At 49.5% G+C, this 11,518-nt stretch overlaps 1 long non-coding RNA gene across 1 annotated transcript in view; it reads right to left on the bottom strand.

Annotated features, from left to right (window-relative positions):
* Positions 1-7,128: 7,128 nt before the first annotated feature.
* Positions 7,129-11,518, bottom strand: part of LOC128077129 (uncharacterized) — a 127,721-nt gene continuing 123,331 nt past the window's right edge. The window contains exons 4-5 of the long non-coding RNA XR_008204846.1: positions 10,091-10,167; positions 7,129-9,605 (exon numbers count right to left, since the gene is read on the bottom strand). This is a non-coding gene — a long non-coding RNA (uncharacterized LOC128077129). The remainder of the gene's footprint in view (positions 9,606-10,090; positions 10,168-11,518) is intronic.

The following is an 11,518-nucleotide window of genomic DNA, read 5'->3' as shown; positions in this document are numbered from 1 at the left end:
CGCGGCTGCCGCGGCTCCTTCTTTCAGTGCGTGTGTGTGTGGCACAAACACATCTGTGCACGCACAGCGCTGCTGAGTTTTGGTTTTTGGTGGATCAGTGCAGTGAATTTTTAAAGCGATTCTCTTCTGTTTTAAAGCACTCCGACCTTTAATATTTTTCTTTCTTTTTTCTTTCTTTCTTTTAAATTTATTTTCCTATCATTTTATTTTTTTATTCTGTTCGGGCATTATCCTCCCTTTTTCCTTTTTTTAACGAGGAACGAAGCTCTGTACGCAGAGCGGCACTCTCTCAGTCGGACGCTCGGAGCCAACGCGGCGTTGCCCCGCAGCTGCCCTGCTCCACACATGGCGGCTGCGGGAGGATCCGTGCCGCGGCCCGCTGCCTTTGCTCAGCCGCTGGGGATGCGCGGAGCCCATCACGCCTCGCTTCGGCTTCTCACCGCTTTTGAGGGCTTCCGAGGGCCGGGCTGTGCCGATCTGACGGGACACGAGACGGGGCTGCTGCTGCTTGCAGCTTCTCTTAAACCCCCTTCTCGAGGCCCTCAACCGACGGACAGGAAGAGAGAAACGGGGAGAGCCGAGAGCGGAGCCCTTCTCCCGTGTGCACGGCTCCCCGCGGCCCCGCCGAGGCCGTGCCTGGGCCGAGTGGGGCTGTGGGGTGAGCTCAGAACGGGCTTACAGTGGGCCGGGTGTGGGCTCGGGGTGAGCTTAAGGGTGGGCGAGCTGTAGGCGCCCAGCACCTACAGGCGAGCGTGCGGCCCCCTCGGCCTCACCCCGTCGGAGGTTTTAGGGGTTTTCCCACAAGTCGAGGGGAAGGGACAGAGAGAAACGGCCTCTGGGATTTTTGTTTGATTTTTTTTTTTTTTTTTTTTTTTAGCTATTTAAAAAAAAAAAAAAAAGTTGTTATTATTATTATTATTTTCTTTCAAAACTATCTCTACTCAGCGCCGCCGTCCCACAGCGTGCTGTCACCGAGCTCGGCTGGAGGCTGCACTGCCTGGACAGACCTCCCTCCACCCTACCCCATTGCACCCCACCTCCTGGATCCCACCCCGTAATATCCCACCCCGCCGAGGTCCCCGCTCCTCTCCGCAGGCCCAGGGGAAGGTTTGGAGGGTTTGTAGAAATGTTGCACAGCGCCATCTAAAGTTCTTCACTCTTTTCTCCCTTTCCATTTTCTCGATGAAACTGAAGCATAAACTTAATTTTTCTGCACAGAGCAAAGGGAAGAGCCCTCCCCAGAGGGACCGGGTTGGGGGCACTTCCAGAACCGGGTGATCCTGCTCCCCACTCGCTGCCATCAGAGACAGAGGGGATGCAGAGAAATCGCCTTCCCCCATCCCAGCCCCGATTTAAATTCAGATCTTTGCCTTCGTCCTCCTTCCCGCACTTCCCTGGAGCTGCAGAGACCAAAACGTCAGCTTCTCCTTAAAAACAGGGCGCCGGCCCTCCCAATGGATCTCTACCAGCTGCGGCCGTCGGATATTTCTGTGCGGTCGCAGAGCAGACGGGGAACCCGCACAGCGTGATTTCCCCGCCCAGAAAGAGAATGACATTTAGGTGACATTAAGGTGACACTAAGGTGACATTAAGGCTAGGGGTTCCCAGCATCCCCCTGCTCCCCACCCCGCCTACCTGCTGCCTCCTGGGCACGGGATCGGCGTTTGACCAAGCTCGGCAGAGCCGGACCAGGCAAGGAGAAGGACGGTGGGAGGAATATAGAGCAGATTAAGGGGAGCCTAAAGAGGATTATTTAAGCAAATCAGGCTTGCTAGGGTAATTATGCATTTAGGATTTCTCTGCGAGCGTTAGCAGAGCAAAAGCAGACAAGGGAATCAGGTCTGGCCTCGTTGGGGACTGATGTACCCCGGGTGAGGCAGAGCCACATGCGCCATCCCCAGCCCCATGAAAGGCAGCGGAGTGGTGAGCGAGGCCGCCCCGTCCTCAGCGTCGGATGAGTCCGGCTGTGGCACGGAGCTGCGGTCAGAGAGCACCGCCCGCATAGGGGCTGGACGGGGCGGACAGAGCAACGTGCGAGCAGAAAAGCCCCGGAGGAAAACACATCGGAAATGATGGTCAGCTCCCCTCCACCACCCGCTCCCCGGAGGTAGCAGTAGGAGTCGTCCCCCTCCCTCCGCCACTCCCTGCCCGCGTCAGGCCCCACAGCAGCCCCGTTTCTCTCCGCTTCCAGGGCCTCCCGCCTGCCCCCGTCCCGCCGTCGGGGCGGCCCCGCGCCCGGCTGATTTGCATATGCAAATGAGGCACGGGGGAGGGAGGCCACGTGCGGTTCCCCCCGTCGGTCCCCTCGGGCCGGATCGCAGATCCCTCTGCCTCCTGTCACGGAGCTTGTTCCTTTGTGCCGCCTTTCGAGGAATCAAAGCAGACACGGTTGTGACACGTAGCCCGGCGGGTCAGAGGTCAGCTTTCACAATCCCAATTACAATGATTTCTAATGATGTTTATCTTGAGGGCTCCGACGGCCGCGAGCTTTACAAGAGGGCTCCTTTCCCCTCCCCGCTGCTCTCAGGGCTGTGGGAGCTGCGCTGCCCGGCTCCGCGTTCCCCCCGTCGAAGGGCGCAGCGGCTGCGGGGCGGCTCGGAAGGGTTCCCCCGCGCGTCCCGGGACGATGAGAGCGGAGCTCCCGGTGTTGTACAGTGAACGTTAACACGCGCTGCACCTCTCCCTCCCCGTCGAGTCAGGTCCGAAGCGGCGCTAACCGTGCCCGAGCGGAGGTAGGAGCTCTGCTCGCCGAGCCGGCGCTCACGTTTGGTTGTCCGGAGCAGCTATAAGGTGGGGGTGGTGGGGCTGCAGGGACTCCCCGGGGCCGTGAGGTCTCGAATTGGGCGGTGGGGGGCAGAGGCGGCTCCCGCCGGGGCTGCGGCGTCTCGGGGGTGAGAGCGGTTCGATCCCGTTTCATTCCGTCTTACAACAACTAAACTGTGGGCGGACAGAAACGCTGCTCCAGAGCTCCCGATTTGATCTCAAACTGTTTGGGAAAAGCTTTGCCGGGCGGCAAAGGGGTGAAATTCGGAGCTAACAGAGGAGAGTTGTGAGTCGAGAAAAACAAATCCGTAACTTTTCACCGTCTGCCGGGTGCGGAGCATGGAGCGGCCTCGGGCGGCGCGTTGGGTTCACCTCTGCGCGCCGCATCCAATGCCTTAGGGCGATTTAAGGTGTATGTGGACTGTGCAACGCTGCTGTGCACTATGGGGGGTAGTGGTAGTAGTGGGGATTCGGGAATCGGGCTGTGCTGTGCATTGAAGTCCTTTGCTCCGAGGTCTGATCTGTACGTGCACCAGGTGAGCAACCCCTGCACAAAGCAGAGCTCCGGTCGGTTTGTGTATGGTCACCGTCCACTCGGAGGGAAAGGAGATCCGCAGAAAGCTTTTTTCCCTGCGTCACCGCCGGGCCGTCGGGGCTGCGGCGGAGGGGGAATGGAGGGACGGGGCTGCAGGGGCAAGCAGGGCCACAGGCACATTTCGGCTTTGTTTTGTTTTGGTTTAACTTTTATTTGTTTATTTGTTTATTTTTTTTCTCATCCGCGCTCGGGCTGTTCGGAGCGCAGCGAGCAGTGAGCAGCAGCAGAACAGCCCAGGGGCGGGGGGTGGCAATATCCCGGTGCCCCTCGGAGCACTTTCCCGATGTGCGGGACGAGACCGCATCGGGCAATGCGGGTCTTCTCCCCAGGAGAGCACCGCAGGGACGCGGGGAGCTGCGGCAGTGACGGGGCAGATCCCTTGTTCCTTTTTTCCCCTCTCCTTTTTCCTTATTTTCCCCCCTTTTTACCAGACCCTCACGTTTCCCCTCCGTTGTGAAAAGAGCATGAGAAGGAACTAACATTAACTTTAAGACCAGCCATAGTCTTTTTTTTTTTTGCTTCTTTTTTTTTTTTTTTTTCCTTTCCTCCTCCTCTCACCAGAGAACAATGCTCGCCTTATCTCCCCCCAAATAAATAAATCATAATTGCCCGACAGTTCCCCATTGCAATAAACTTGACCAGCTCTTCCAACGATTAGTTCCGCGTTCTCCCCGCTCTGGTAAAAGTCTTGTTAAAAGTGATTAATGTTAAAATAAGCTACTCCTGAACGTACTTTCCAAGATCTTCATTGGCAAAGTGCAAGTATTTGAGCTTCTTAAGGAGATGAATCCATGATGAAAGAGGACGGCTGCTGGCAGATAAGAGCAGAGGTAGTACTGCATTTTTGGGTACCAAATGAAACACCAATTACTCCTCTGCAGGTAGATCAGGTTGCTCAGAGCCCCATCCAGCCTGACCTTGGATGTCTCCAAGGATAGAGCATCCATCTCTTATAGATGGGAAACTGCAAGGGAAGAGCACACCAGAAGAACCAATCCTCAGCACGCAGATAGCACAGGAGACATCCCCTCTGTGTTGGAACCATGGTAGACCTCATCACGCTTGAGAATCTTTAATTGGATTGGGAAAATGATCAGTAACTTTGATTTTTTTGGGGGTGGTTCCATGGAGTGGGCTGAGCTTTGCTTGGAATCTCCCCATATGCACGTTTCTATGTCACTGAGCTGTGGTGGGAGCTCAGATGGGCAAACCAAGCAGAACTCAGGTCACTCTCCACACGTGCTGTGAATTAAGGTCAGGCTATGGGGTGGGCAGGGCAGTCCCCAACCATTGCTGCAGAGCAGAGCACAGAGGGCTTCACCTGAGCCAGGCTGAACCCCACTTTCACACCAGCAGAGAGCACCAAGGAAGTCCTCATCCATTTCCAGCAGCATCCATTGCACAGGATGTGTGCATATATATATATATATCATGGTGCTGCTCAGGTAGTGTCCCATCTTCCTCCAGTTTGTACTTCTGGAGCAGGTATGGATTTCACAGCACGGGGTGCATGGAGCAATGAGTGAGCTAAACATCACAGCAGCAGCCAGGACAGTTCACACACAGTTTTTACTTCTGCAGGTCCTTTTACAAACTGACTCACATACTTAAAGTGGATTTCTGGATTAATTTAAGGTTGTTTGGGGTTCTTTCTCTTAAGTGAAAACACAAGAGAGCTGTGTGTTCTTGTAGAAATGAGTGTAAATATTAATCTGTTTCTGCAGTGGTTTAGCATGCAGCTGAGTTTACCTCAGAACACATCTGTTATAGGATGTATCAAATAAATATATATGGAGTCACATTTTAGATACTGATCGTGTCCTCCATAGATAATAATACCAGCTGGGGTTATTGCAGGTTCTGTGATGTAGCTGTTTCATATTTGACTCCTTAAAATATGTTTCACTTACTTGTAGACCACACAGGCACTACCAGGGCCACCTGGTATCTATTAGATTGCTTCAGCCCATGGAACAAAGCTAATCTGATAGCAGTGGAGAAGCTGGGAGCTCTGCCACGGCTTTCAGTGGCAGCAGGATGGGGCTCAGGAGGCTGTACTGTGAAAACACAGCTCCATATGACTGCATTCACATCCAGGAGCAAAACCCCACATGTACATGGCTGAACACGAATGACGTCATTAGTGTTATTACCACATATTAGGTGCTCAGTCCTGCTGGTGGTTTTCTTGTTTAAGAACTCCTTTCTTTCAGCTTTTTCCTGCTCTAGCAGTAAGGATTCTGAGGATCAAAGTTACCCACAGATGTGCCCTTGTGTTCCATAGGAATTCTATACAAATGAAGCTGACAGTAAGGCAGGACTTCAGAATCTGCTTCCGAGCAGCTCAAAAGAGGCTTGGACACTCACTTAATTAGGACAGAGTGCGCTTACACTGAGAAATTGAGCACCTCAAATAAATACGGCTGCTCCCTATGCACAGAACGCAGATGGACTTGCAGATAACTCCTTGAGTCACCCAGCGCAGCTCCTGGCATCAAGCAGAGCAAAGGTGGTGCTAACCCAGCCCAACCTCTTGCCCTGATCTGGTGCATCTCTGATGCTGTGCTTTCATTATCCCAACGGGTGGCTGTGGTGCTTGCAGGGAGCAGCGATCAGCCCGAGTACCGCAGCTCTTTTTGTGTTGCTGTTTCTGCACAGGTTCTGCCCTTTAGAATGGGGCCCAGGCACAGTTTGGCGTGTTGCTGAGCTTATGAAAAAGTCGTGAACTAGTCACAGATTCACATAGTGATTCACAGGAATTATGTGTGCATTTCAGACAACATCAGAAGGGAGAAAACCTATAAAGGCAGAGCGTAGAGCTGCCCCAATATCTGGAACCCCACAGCTCCATGAAGCACAGCGTGGCCCTGAGCAGCACATCCTGCACTCCAGCATTTCCAGCAAACCATAACAAAGGGCAGAAATGGGGGCAGGCCACGTCCTGTGCACAGCCATACTGCAGGCTCAGTGCTTTGCTCCACACTGGTGCAGGATCAGACTCCCTGCATGCTGCTTTCCCTTTTCCCTCCTTTTCTTTCTTTTCTCCTTTTCTTGCAGTTTTCAGCATCAGCCCCACAGTGCATCTTTGCTTCCTTTTTGCCATGTCACAGTTCCTGTCCAAAGCACATCGATGTGCCTAGACTGGGGGGTTTGCAATATTTCCAAAAGGGACGTTGCAGGAGGAAAGTTTAAAACCATAGGGCTCAATCCTGAACTCACTCAGAGCTGTTGCTTCAGTGGGAGCAGCCCTTGTGCTGCATGTGCAGGAGCTCTGAAGTTAAAAGGCGGCTGTTCAAAAGGCTGCTTTGTTTCTTGCTTGTACCGTGAGTTTCTCATGTAAAGTTCTATATATTCCTCCACAATAAATACATGAAACAGTTAATCCAATGTTATATTGTTTGGTAATATTTTACTTGCAAATGACTGTCGTTTCTTCCCTGCTCTGTTTGTTCTTCTGAATGTCTGTTTTACATTCTGGAAATGCCATTCTTTTAGTGCCCATTGCTTTCTGATGATAATCGCTATCTCTGTGCCTCGCAGCCAGTCTATATTTTCGATCAGCAAATATTGAACCACGATGGTGAGGAAGGGCTGAGCTATGATACGGCCAAAACAAGCAAATAAAATCGGGCTCACTTTCCTTTTTTGTTGTTACATTTCTATTATTTTCTGGATGTTCCTTCCTTTTGTGCTATGTCCTTCCATAGGTAGGATGGGGACATTGTGGCTGTCTTGTTGGGTGACACCGCAGGGACAAGGGTTGGTGGCTGGGGCTGTGGTAAATCTTCTTCTCTTGCCAGTGCGCAATTGCAGCGGCAACCGCTGGGCCAAATCCTCAGCACTCGCCCAGGCAAAATGCTGTTGACTTGAATGGGCGTTTGCAGGGAGATTTTGGGTAAGTCGGTGTGGACTTTTGTCTGTGTGAGGACTGAAGGATTTGGTCTACAGTCTTTTACAGTATGAGGTTCATTAACATGCGGGAAATTCCCACACCCTGTGCAGGGCCCCTTTGTACCTCTGTTAGGCAGAAACTCCTGATAAATTGCTGCGTCCTCTGCTCAAAGCTGTGGGCGGGAGAGGAACTGAACAAACTCTGCATCAGCTAATGGCCTCTTCCCAGGAAAAGCTCACACAAAGCACAACCTGGGTCGCCCAGCAGATCCAGGCAACGTAAGGGCCCCTGCCCATCCATGTGCTCGAGCCCATTGGCATCATACTCCGAGGTCACTGAAATTATATGATCCCTTTAAAGCTGCTCTGTGCAACATGAGGGACACTCAGTTACGCTGGGCACTTGCTTGAGAGTGTCAATTAGGATCTATTTGGGCACAATCATTTTTTAGAGATCTGTTTGGCATCAGTGCCCTGTAGGAGATAGCTGGAGAGGCTGCTGCTGTCCAGGTGTCAGAATGAAACATTTGTTTTTGAGATGCCCTGTAAACCCGTCAGTGCAGGGCAGCCAGCTGGGTGCCGGGTCTTGGTTGGCCACCTTGGGAAGGGTCCAAGTATTGCAGAGAGCTGCAGTGCTCACTGCATGGTATCAGAAATGCAAACATTCGCCAGCAGGATGTATTGATATAGACACCACCTTATAAATAATCCATTTCTCCTCTGGTGGTGGGAGATGCTGGAAATAATATTCTCTACCTTGGAAAGGTGTCATCCAAGAATTGGTTGGGGATTCGATGCTAGCCTGGTGTCACAACTATGAGAGGAAATAACCAGTCCAAATACAGCATTAACCCTCAGCCTTATCACTCGCGGATCCATCATGCCTTGCAATAATTTACCAATAAATATCCAGATGAACTGAGCAGTACAGAAAATGTAAAGATGGTAAACATGCTCTCTGCTGAATTATTCCGTGATAGGCAAGTGGCTGGTGGCAGAGTTGAATTATTTAATGTTATTTTCCTGTATCATGTAAGCGAAGTATAAGCTTCATTTTTGGATTATGATTTGTATTATGAAATGCTTATCAAGTGTTTTCCAAAGATTAGTTTAGTTTTAATTAAATAAACCTTTCTCAGGAGAAAGCTCCCAACTACTCTTCGTACCCAGAGGCGACCGTACTTGTTGTTTTTAATTATTTTTCACTGTTACCCAAACTGCTTTGGGTACTCCTGCCCAATTAAATCAAAGACACGGGCTTCTTATACACAATATGTTTAATATTTAATTTTAATTAAATTAATTAAATTGTTTATTTAATTTTATGTGCATTATTGTGCGCGGAGCAATGCAAAATTTATGATAGGGAGAATTTGTGGGAGCTTTCAAAACAAGCTAATTACCGAGGTAAAAGGAGACTTCTGCTGTCTGCCCAGGGAGCAGCCGTTCGACCGTAAGGAAATAACCAAACAGACGTCGTTTGGATGAAACAAGAGGTGGTTGCGCAGCATTCAGAACTATTTGTTTTACTGTACTTTGCCTTGTAACCATCACTTGATTGTCTGCAACAGATCTGACAACAGCCTGCTCCCACTCTCGGCGCAGGCAGGTGCTCAGCTGCTTAGCAGGGCCAGTAAACCTAACACTGCAATAGTAATGGATGAGGAATATCGAAACCCAGCAGCTCGTGCCACACATGTACATTGTTGGTCACACCTGCAGCCTTTTTCCTCCCACTGCATTCATTTATCCCACAGGTAATATTTATGAGAGCTGCTGCTGTTCATTGAAAAGAACAGAAAACAGTCAACTGGCTTCATTCTTATCTTAAACTAGGTGTGTTTTTGGGTGGATTACATGTTGCCATAGATATTTTACAAAGGAAATTCTCTTTTTCACAATTTTCTCACTTGGTGGTGTGTTGTTCCGGGGAGTTCCATAGCATCACCTCCATTCTCACTATTTCTGGAGGAAGTTAATAGTCAAGAAAAAGCAGAATTATTTTTTTACGATTTGCCTGAAAATAGCCTGCAGTCTGTGCGGGAACACAGCCCCAGATCAGCTGTGCACAGTGGGGATGTGCTGTAGGTAATGATGGGTTTGGAACAGGCCCTTGCGGCTGATTTTTTCACCCCAGAGAAGGCAAAACCCAATGCTGCACCCAACTGTATTCATGAGAAAGGCACAAGGCAGTGTTTTGGCATTGCTGGGCATTGTTTTGGCATTGCTGGGAGTTGTTTTCCATGGAAAGGCAAAAGGAGTTAGGAGGACCAGTGTGAAGCAGTGATGGGCACTGTCCCTTTTCCCTCTCCAAGGGTTAAAAACGACTTCACAGAAAACATAACTTCTCTGAGCACTGTGACAATTAAAACAAATGTAAATAAATGCATTTGCAGGAATAATTCATAGAATAATTAACAGCTCCTGGGCCCCAAGAGCAGAATGGCTAAAAACAATCTTCCTTGAGCATCAGAGACATTCATAGAGCAATAGTTTTATTTCAGCAGATTAAATAGTATCATAAAAGTAGCTGATGATGCAGTAAATTAAAAATCAGACTGGGGCCGATTTTACAGCAGCTTTTTTTTGGTCTAATACAATTACCCATTTCTGGCTAAACATTAGTTTTAAATCAACAGCGTTTGTCACAAAGAATTTTCTCTTGAAATTATGAGAAGAATTTAAAACAAGAGCAATATTACCAGATACAGAAAGCCTGGAGAGATCTTAATACTGAGGGAGCACACATCAGAATGGCTCCTCGAGATGCAGTGCTTTCCCTACTGCTTTCCCTACTTTCCCATGTGCCCACATGGGCAGAGCACCCCCTGCACACCATACCTCATGTACGTGCAGACCGTACCAGGCACATCCTCTCCAGTTCAGAGAGATACTCTGTCAGCTCTGCTTGCTCAGACCTAAAAGAGGAAGGAACAAGCAATGAAGATGGGACTGAGCCAAGCAGGGGCTTGCTGTCAGCTGGCTGCAGAGCCTTGTCCATCCTTTTTCTTCTTTGGGAACTTGTGAGAAGACACTGGAAAAAAGAACAAGTGAATCAAGCCGATGGGTTATGGTAGAGTGGGACATTTCAAGGTAGGAATGAACGGGTATGCCAGCAACCAAGACACACACAGCCTGCCCTGAGTGCTTGCAATAAAGCGGGGAGAAGCTTGGAAATAAGGTGTAAGGTGTAAATCAGGGCAGGCAACTTGTAAGGGAGAAGTGACTGTCTGATTTACAGGGTAAATTATTGGCTTCACTAGATTTCATTATCTTCACCAAACTGTTCTTTATATTTCACCATGTTTATATTTTATTCAGAGAGTTTTTCTGAGAAGGAGACTGAGCACACACGCTGTCACCATTTCCTCCGATGCGTGCAGGGCTCCTGGAGTTATTTATAAAGGCAAACTTTGACTTTTATAGGCAGGGCAAGATTATTTTCCCTAGCTAAATATATGTTTTAGTAAGTGTGCTAAAGGTACTTTAATAAATGTGCATGCTATCCGATGAACTTACCGCAACAGCTGCTGCGTGTCCATGCTGGCATGCTGCTCTAAGATTGATGGTGGAGGACTGGTAGGAGACCCTATCTCAGCACCCTTAGCTTCCCCTGCACAGTGAATACATGCCCAGAGCACCATCTGCGCTCTCTACTTTTGATTTTTTCTGTTTCTGACCAAAACAGAGCCTTGCAAGAATTGACTTTGGCTGATCCCACTGTTGTTACTTGTGGGGTCAGGGGAAAAGGCACATCGGGTGAGTTTTCGCCATGTTCATAACTTGGGTAGAGACCTCACCAAAAAAGAGGCAAACAGAAGGGAGAAGTGCAAGGATGGAGGTTTTGTCAGCAAAAACCTGATTCCTCAGCTTACAGCAAGGACAACCTGTCCCTTCCTGCTTGTCACTTCCATCAACATACCTACACCATGTGCTGATGTATATGCAATTTCTCTTTAATCCAACACTAGTTATTTTTCCTCTCCTTGTTCATGTTATCAGCTGTGGCATTACCCAACGTCACCTGCCCTTTCTGCAAGATGTATTCCCAGGCTCTCCTGTGTCTGCAGCTTCACTCCCATAGTCATGGTTGTAGGAAGGGACATCTTAGAATCATAAAACCACAAAACAGCTTGAGTTGGAAGGGATATTTAACTGCAGTCTGGTCTAACTCCCTGGCAGTGAACAGGGACACCTACAGCTCCATTACGTGCTCAGAGCCTGGTCCTGCCTAACCTTGAAAGGTTCCAAGGACATGCCATCCATCAC

The sequence above is a fragment of the Tympanuchus pallidicinctus genome, unplaced genomic scaffold (assembly GCF_026119805.1).
Source record: "Tympanuchus pallidicinctus isolate F22 unplaced genomic scaffold, pur_lepc_1.0 scaffold15, whole genome shotgun sequence".
In the NCBI taxonomy this organism is placed as follows: Eukaryota; Metazoa; Chordata; class Aves; order Galliformes; family Phasianidae; genus Tympanuchus; species Tympanuchus pallidicinctus.
The sequence above is the reverse complement of the archived record's forward strand: the minus strand, read 5'-3'. Positions and strand labels throughout refer to the sequence as shown.